This window comes from Salvelinus sp. IW2-2015, unplaced genomic scaffold (assembly GCF_002910315.2).
Source record: "Salvelinus sp. IW2-2015 unplaced genomic scaffold, ASM291031v2 Un_scaffold7935, whole genome shotgun sequence".
NCBI lineage: Eukaryota > Metazoa > Chordata > Actinopteri > Salmoniformes > Salmonidae > Salvelinus > Salvelinus sp. IW2-2015.
In genome coordinates this window covers 1-8,679 of record NW_019949195.1, presented here as the reverse complement: position 1 = coordinate 8,679, position 8,679 = coordinate 1, and the positions used below count along the sequence as shown (strand labels likewise).

Sequence of the window (8,679 nt, the reverse complement as noted above, 5' to 3'; positions counted from 1 at the left end):
TGCTGCTGGCAACAATTTAATTACGTTTATTTACCGACGTTTTCTGACACTGGCCATATTGAACAGGTGTTGAGCGTTCTTAAATTCATCAGTTATTCTGCGCTCTGGCACACTCAGACGAGAGTGCTCTGGAATCGGAGTAGATGGCCAGACTGAATTTATGAACGCACCCAAAATGGTTACTTGTCTTTTGTTAAGACATGTAGCTAGCTAGCTACATGTCTTAACAAAAGACTCCACTCATTGTTTAGCTAGCTAGCTAATCCCAACTCATGACGTTACCACCCTGCATGAATCTGCTGGTAGCTAACCAACCAGGTTCAATGTTAGCTAGCTAACATTAGGCTATAACTAGCCAAGCAATTGGCTCTGAGATACGAATAATAAGATCATACACGTAACTTTGGCTAGCGAGCCAGCCAGCTAACGTTAGCTAGCAAACCGTACACTTTAACTTGTAATGAAACCACTTTCTTTCAAAATTAGAAACGTGTAATATTTGAAAATGTAGCTAGCTAGACTATCTTACCCGTATACATCATGGATGGACTGGGTGCCCTTACTTTGAATATGTAATCTTGAGACAGGTGTTTTTTCTCCATGTCCTTAGCTATTATACTCAAATTCCAATGATTTCAAAACTCGATAGACAGAAGCGTGCTATATGTCAAACCAATCCAAGCTCATCTCCTGGCATGTCCAGCCCACTCATTATGTCAGCCAATCATTGCTAGCGGGAAGGTTGCTGCTTTTGTCTGTGGCTAAACCAACCAGGCTCGTCATTTATTTTTATGCGTATTTACAGATGGCATACAAGTTTGTTATTAAGGCACATGAAAGTTCACTGTTCGAGGAGGCATTTCTGCCTTGATAAAAAAATAAAAGTTTACGTTCAAACGGCTCTCCTGTGAAGTAGTGACCCTATTTTCCTGAAACGAGTCACTTATGCTGAACGCTTGTTGGCTGCTTTTACTTCACTCTGCGGTCCAACTCATCCCAAACCATCTCCACTGGGTTGAGGTCAGGGGATTGTGGAGGCCAGGTCATCTGATGCAGCATTCCATCACTCTCCTTCTTGGTCAAATAGCCCTTACACAGCCTGGAGGTGTGTTGGGTTATTGTCCTCTTGAAAAGCAAATGATTGTCCCACTAAGCGCAAACCAGATGGGATGGCATATTGCTGCAGAATGCTGTGGTAGCCATGCTGCTTAAGTGTGTCTTGAATTCTAAATAAATCAGTGACAGTGTCACCAGCAAAGTACACCCTCACCATCACACCACCTCCTCCATGTTTCACGGTGGGAACCACACATTCGGAAATCATCCATTCACCTACTCTGCGTCTCACAAAGACACAGCGGTTGGAACCAAAAATCTCAAATTTGGACTCATCAGACCAAAGGACAAATTTCCACCATTCTAATGTCCATTGCTCATGTTTCTTGGCCCAAGCAAGTCTCTTCTTATTATTGGTGTCGTCCTATAATAGTGGTTTCTTTGCAGCAATTCGACACGAAGGCCTGGATTCATGCAGTCTCCTCTGAACAGTTGATGTTGAAATGTGTCTGTTATTTGAACTCTGTGAAGCATTTATTTGGGGTGCAATGTCTAAGGCTGGTAACTCTAATGAACTTATCCTCTGCACAGAGGAGAACTCTTGGTCTCCTTTCCTGTGGCGGTCCTCATGAGAGACAGTTTCATCATTGCGCTTGATGGGTTTTGCGACTGCACTTGAAGAAACTTTCAATGTTCTTGAAATGTTCCGGATTGACTGACCTTCGTGTTTAAAGTAATGATGGACTGTCATTTCTCTTTGCTTATTTGAGCAGTTCTTCCAAATATGGACTTGGTCTTTAACCAAGTAGGTCTATCGTCGTGTATATCACCCCTACTATGTCCACAACACAACTGATTGGCTCAAACGCATTAAAAAGGAAAGAAATTCCAGAAATTAAGTTTTAACAAGGCACACCTGTTATAATAAATGCATTCCAGGTGACTACCTCATGAAGCTGGTTGAGAGAATGCCAAGATTGTGCAAAGCTCTCAACAAGGCAAAGGGTGGGCTACTTTTGTTCTGCCTGCGGTTATGGAACGCACCTGTCCAGCCTGCTATTTTCAACTCTTAATGATCGGCTATGAAAGCAACTGAAAATATTCATGATTATTATTTGACCATGCTCTGTCACTTATGAATATTTTGAACATCTTGGCATAGTTCTGTTATAATCTCCACCCGGCACAGCCAGAAGAGGACTGGCCACCCTCATAGCCTGGTTCCTCTCTAGAGTTTCTTCCTAGGTTTTGGCCTTTCTAGGAGTTTTTCCTAGCGTGCTTCTACACCTGCATTGCTTGCTGTTTGGTGTTTTAGGCTGGGTTTCTGTACAGCACTTCGAGATATTAGCTGATGTACGAAGGGCTATATAAAATAAACTTGATTTGAGTTGATTTACTTTGAAGAATCTGAAATATAAAATATATTTAGATTTGTTTAAAACTTTTTTGCTTACTAAATGATTCCATATGTTTTATTCTATAGTTTTGACGTCTTCACTATTATTCTACAATGTTGAAAATAGTACAAAAAATATGTAAAAAACGTTGAATGAGTTGGTGTGTCCAAACGTTTGACTGGTGCTGTATTTATGTACATTTTATCAGAAAAACTATCAAATGACTCAAATGAAACTTTACCACATAAAGGTACTAACGGCAGATATATAAACATAATTGAATACACTCAAAACAGTAAAGCATTGACAGGTAAGTGTTGGTATTGAACATACTAATATTGGTCTTTGACAAAGTACAGTGTGAAGGATATATATATTACAGTAATGTGCATGATGTGGGTATTATCATGTATTTGTCATATCTAAAATGTATCCTTAAAGGAATATATACATTAAAAGGAATTTTGTATTACATTTTGTGTTTGAAACAAATCTCTGCTACTGATTACTAAATAATTGTCACGGCTGTCTTCCTCTTCTTCCTCTGAAGAGGTGTAACAAGGATCGGACCAATACGCAGCGTGGTAGGTATCCATGTTTTAATATAGAAAACTGAACTATGAACACCAATACAAAACAATAAACGTGAACAAACCGTAACAGTCCCGTGTGGCACAAACACTGACACAGGAAACAATCACCCACAAAATACCCAAAGAACATGGCTGCCTAAATATGGTTCCCAATCAGAGACAACGATAAACACCTGCCTCTAATTGAGAACCAATCTAGGCAACCATAGACTTACATAAACACCTATAATGAACATAACCCCATAACTCTACAAAAAAAACCTAGACAGTACAAACACCCTAGACAAGACAAAAACACACAAACCACCCTCGTCACACCCTGAACTAACCAAAATAATAAAGAGAACAAAGATAACTAAGGCCAGGGCGTGACAATAATAAAAATGTATATACGGTAATGACACAAAAGATACCACATAAACGTGCCGTTCCAACGGCACACTTGAACAAGTGCTMTTACAAACTTAACAYCAAAAATTGCAAGCTTCAGGTCTCTCTTGATGTGAATATTTTGTCCCAGTGAGACTAACGTGGAAATATAAAGTTGAAGTGAAAAACACGTTAAAAAGATGGCGTAGTCAGCAGCTAATGTTTCATCTCATTCAGTCTCTCCTGTACCTTCTGTGGCTGGTCAAACTGCACCAGTCTGAGGATGTTCTTGTTGTCCAGCACTCCCTGGATAAACCCTCCTCTGTTAGCTTATCTGAAAGGACAGAACACATAACAGATACAATAATAGATATATTTACAATGCTCATCGCACATAAGCTCAAAATGCATTCATCAAAATACAATATACATGAATTCTTGAACTATTCTTATGGCTGCAGTCCCGGTAACGGACCGATATGACAACAGCCAATCCAAGTGCAGGGCACCAAATTCAAAAACCAGAAATCTCATAATTAAAATTCCTCAGACATTCATGTGTCTTATATAATTTTAAAGGTAATCTTGTTGTTAATCCCACCAAAGTGTCCGATTTCAAATAGGCTTTTCAGCGAAAGCACTACAAACGATTATGTTAGGTCACCACAAAACCAAAAATAATCACAGCCATTTTTCCCAGCTAAAGATAGCTTCACAAAAACCAGAATAGAGATAAAATGAATCACTAACCTCGATTATTTTCATCAGATGACACTCATAGGACTTCATGTTACACAATACATGCATGTTTTGTTTGATTAAATTCATATTTATATAAAAAAATCTGAGTTTACATTGAGGCTACAAGATTCACTAAATGCAAAAACATCAAGTGACTTTGCATAGCCCATCGTTTCAACATGAATACTCATCATAAATATAGATGATAATACAAGTTATACACATTGAATTATAGATATACCGCTCCTTAATGCAACCGCTGTGTCAGATTTCAAAAAAACTTTACGGAAAAATAATTGCACGCTATAATCTGAGACGGGGCTCAAAAGTAGCAACCACAGCTGCAAAGATGTGCGTCACTATAAACAATAAAATACATGATAAATATTCCATTACCTTTGATGATCTAGATCAGAAAGCACACCAGGAATTCCAGGTCCACAATAAATGTTTGTTTGTTCGAAAAAAATCCGTTATTTATGTCCAAATACCTTCTTTTGATAGCGCGTCTGGTTTACATATCCAAATGCTAATTCTGGTCAGCTTATATCGGACAAAAACTTCAAAATGTGATATTACCGGTCGAAGAAACATTTCAAACTAAGTACTGAATCAATCATTAGGATGTTTTAACATATAGCTTCAATAAAGTTCCAACCGGAGTATTCGTTCTTGTCTGCGTGGACAATGGAACGTCAGTGGCTTGCATGAAGAAAAGGCATGATCAGGACATGGCTGCTTGATGGACACCTGACTGATTCTGCTCTCATTCTCTCCCACAACATCATAGAAGTCTCATTGGATATTCTATTGATTGCTGACATCTAGTGGAACCGCTAGGCAGTGCAACATCATTCATAACTCAATTGGATTTCTTAAGGGACTCTGTGGAAAACAGACAAGCTCAGATTTCTGACTTCCTGTTTTGATTTCAACTCAGGATTGCCTGCCAATATGAGTTATGTTAATCTCACAGACATAATTCAAACAGTTTTAGAAACTTTAGAGTGTTTATCCAATACTAATAATAATATGCAAATATTAGGAACTATGACTGAGGAGCAGGCCGTTTGAAATGGGCACCTTTCATCCAAGCTACTCAATACTGCCCCTTCAGCCATAAGAAGTTTTAAACATGAAAACGACGCTTACCATTTTCTTTCTTGCCGAAGAAGTCCCAAATTTTATCAGCTCTCTTCTCTGGTGTGTTCTCATCATCAGGAAGATTCTCTGGTCCTCTTTGGAGATCATGTTGAATATCGACTATAAACAGAAAGTTTCTTTCATCATTATAGAGATTTGAGCAGCACGCAAAACATGATTTACCTCATCTCATCTCTTACACCTATTTTCATCACATCTATTTCGCAATGACTCTACAACTGACCTCGACGATCTCCTGGATCTCCTTCTTGGTTATGCTTCCGTTGGTGTCGATGTCGTACAGGTTGAATGCCCACTCCAGTTTCTGTATGGTCCTCCCAGAGGAGGTCAAGTGCAGGGCCATGATGTACTCCTTAAAGTCCAGCATCCCATCACTGCAGGGTTCAATATCATTCAATTACTCTGTTTCTATATCCCACAAGTGCTAATTATGCAGAGCAGTGCAAATTAGCAGACACGTTGTAATGATCATATCATCCATCACCTGTTGGAATCGAAGCTCCTGAAGACGTGGCGTGCATAAGCCTTGGGGTCTGCGTCGGGGAAGAATTTGATGTAGATGGCCTCAAACTGCTGCTTGCTGATTCGCCCACTGGGACACTCTCTCAGGAAGGTCTGGTACCTATAGAGGATGAAATGAAGATGGATCAAASAGTAGCTACGTCTCAAATGACACCYTTCTCTYTATAAAGTGTCTTTATTTTGACCAGAATTGTAAGTTCTAGGTACCCGGTACATAGCTGCTCCTCGCTKTACTTGGTGTTCARTTTCAGCTCCTCTAGGAGATCCTTGGACAGGGAGACACTTTTGCTGTTGCCCATCTCTCCTGTGTTTCGGGATCGTTGTCCTCTATTTTTCTCTCTGTTTCTTCCCTCTCTGTCCGTTGCTCTATTTTGCTCGATTCCTCCTTTGTTCTTTATCAGTTTCTTTGTCTTCCACAGTCTCTTTGTTTTCTCTGATCTCTCATGTGAGGGGACCCACTCATTCCTAGTCTGGTGCACCTCTGCTCTGACCAGAAACAAACACTGGCCCTCTTGTTCTCTGCTATTTAAATGAAGACAGATTGGTATTGGTCCAGACTGGGTGTAGGGGAGATTATAGTACACACAGCTGGTGATTTTCAGTGCACTCAACTGACACCTACATTGAAATGGATAGGGATTAAACAGCAGGGAACCTCATGGTCTAATACTGTTTGATTAGATTGGTGTCTGTGTATTACCTGTTTTACACTGATACTCAGTGATAGGCAAAAAACACATATGAACATGAGTCATCACTATCACAAGCTGTGATTATTCATAAGTATGACAATGTAATTTGTCAATTACTGAGGTTAAAAAAAAGTTTTTATATGTATAAATATATGTATATATTGAACAAAAATATAAATGCAACATGCAACAATTTCAAAGATTTTAATGAGTTCAAATCAAATTTTATTTGTCACATACACATTTTTAGCAGATGTTAATGTGAGTGTAGCGAAATGCTTGTGCTTCTAGTTCCGACCATGCAGTAGTTTCTAACAAGTAATCTAACCAAACAATTTCACAACACCTACCTTATACACACAAGTGTAAAGGAATGAATAAGAATATGTACATAAAAAAATATGGATGAGCGATGGCCAAACGGCATAGGCAAGATGCAGTAGATGGTATAGAGTACAGTATATACATATGAGATGAGTAATGTAGGGTATGTAAACTTTATATAAAGTGGCATTGTTTAAAGTGGCTAGTGATACGCTTATTACATAAATTTTTCATTATTAAAGTGGCTAGAGATGAGTCAGTATGTTGGCAGCAGCCACTCAATGTTAGTGATGGCTGTTTAACAGTCTGATGGCCTTGAGATAGAAGCTGTAGAAGCTGTTTTTCAGTCTCTCGGTCCCTGCTCAAATGCACCTGTACTGACCACGCCTTCTGAATGATAGCGGGGTGAACAGGCAGTGGCTCGGGTGATTGTTGTCCTTGATGATCTTTTTGGACTTCCTGTGACATCGGGTGGTGTAGGTGTCCCTGAGGGCAGGTAGTTTGCCCCCGGTGATGCGTTGTGCAGACCTCACTCACCTCTGGAGAGCCTTACGGTTGTGGGCGGAGCAGTTGCCGTACCAGGCGGTGATACAGCCGGACACGATGCTCTCGATTGTGCATCTGTAAAAGTTTGTGAGTGCTTTTGGTGACAAGCCAAATTTCTTCAGCCTCCTGAGGTTGAAGAGGCGCTGCTGCGCCTTCTTCACAACGCTGTCTGTGTGGGTGGACCAATTCAGTTTGTCCGTGATGTGTACGCCGAGGAACTTAAAACTTTCTACCCTCTCCAAGCATGTTGGGAGAGGCATGGCGATCAAAATCACTTGGAACTGAAATGAACCAGATCCCTGCTGCAAAGTCAACTGTAAAGCTTTCTTTGGTTTCCCTAATCTATCTCTTCCAACAGGGACCCCTGTGGATTACCCATAGAGATTTTTGCAATCAAAGAAAGAAAGATATTATTGGATATGGCCCTATCTTTCAGACTACTAGTTTAATAGCATATACATAAAGACCATTGTTCTTTGTACTGTGGTCATGCTTGTCAACTATATATATATATATATATAGATTCAATGTAGAATTTTTTATAGTACATGATAATGACTAAAAACATATATACCAAGACACAAGGTCATCAGAATTACTGTAACATACATGACTTCAGATATTAGACAAGACTGCCATCTGCTGGAACACGGAAGAAATACAGTTATTAAACTAGGAAACTCAGGCTAACACACGTTCAATACATGTTGATGCATAAATAATATGTCATTTAAGTTTGTGATGAAATGTGAATTGAAACTGTAAATAGTTACAAAAAATAACAAATCGATTGCTACTGTAAATAGTAAAAATAATAATTGAATGAAGACATAATAAAATATTTAATGAGGAAAAAAGTATAGAGAAATATTTAACATGCGAAACAACAACTGTGGTGTGTGTGTGTGTGTGTGTGTGTATGGTATGTGTATGTGTATGTGTATGTGTTTGTGTGTTGTGCGCCCGTGTGTTTTGTGGTGTGTGTGTGTGTTGTGTGTGTGTGTGTGTGTGTGGTGTGGTGTGTGTGTGTGTGTGTGTGTGTGTGTGTGTGTGTGTGTGTGTGTTGTGTGTGTGTGTGTGTGTGTGTGTGTGTGTTGTGTGTGTGTGTGTGTGTGTGTTGTGTGTGTGCGTGCGTGCGTGCGTTGCGTGCGTTGTGTGAGCTGAAGTCATCTGCTGAAGAGCTGTCAAGGTTCACACCATCAAATCATCTTCGTATATGCAGCAGAAAAGTCGACGGAAGAATCTCACGACTCTGCTTTTCTTTGGTTTAATGAC

The 8,679-nt window shown here is 39.6% G+C and overlaps 1 pseudogene; it reads right to left on the bottom strand.

The window, feature by feature from the left end:
* Positions 1–2,780: 2,780 nt before the first annotated feature.
* On the bottom strand, positions 2,781–6,305 carry LOC112079422 (recoverin-like; annotated as a pseudogene).
* Positions 6,306–8,679: the final 2,374 nt, after the last annotated feature.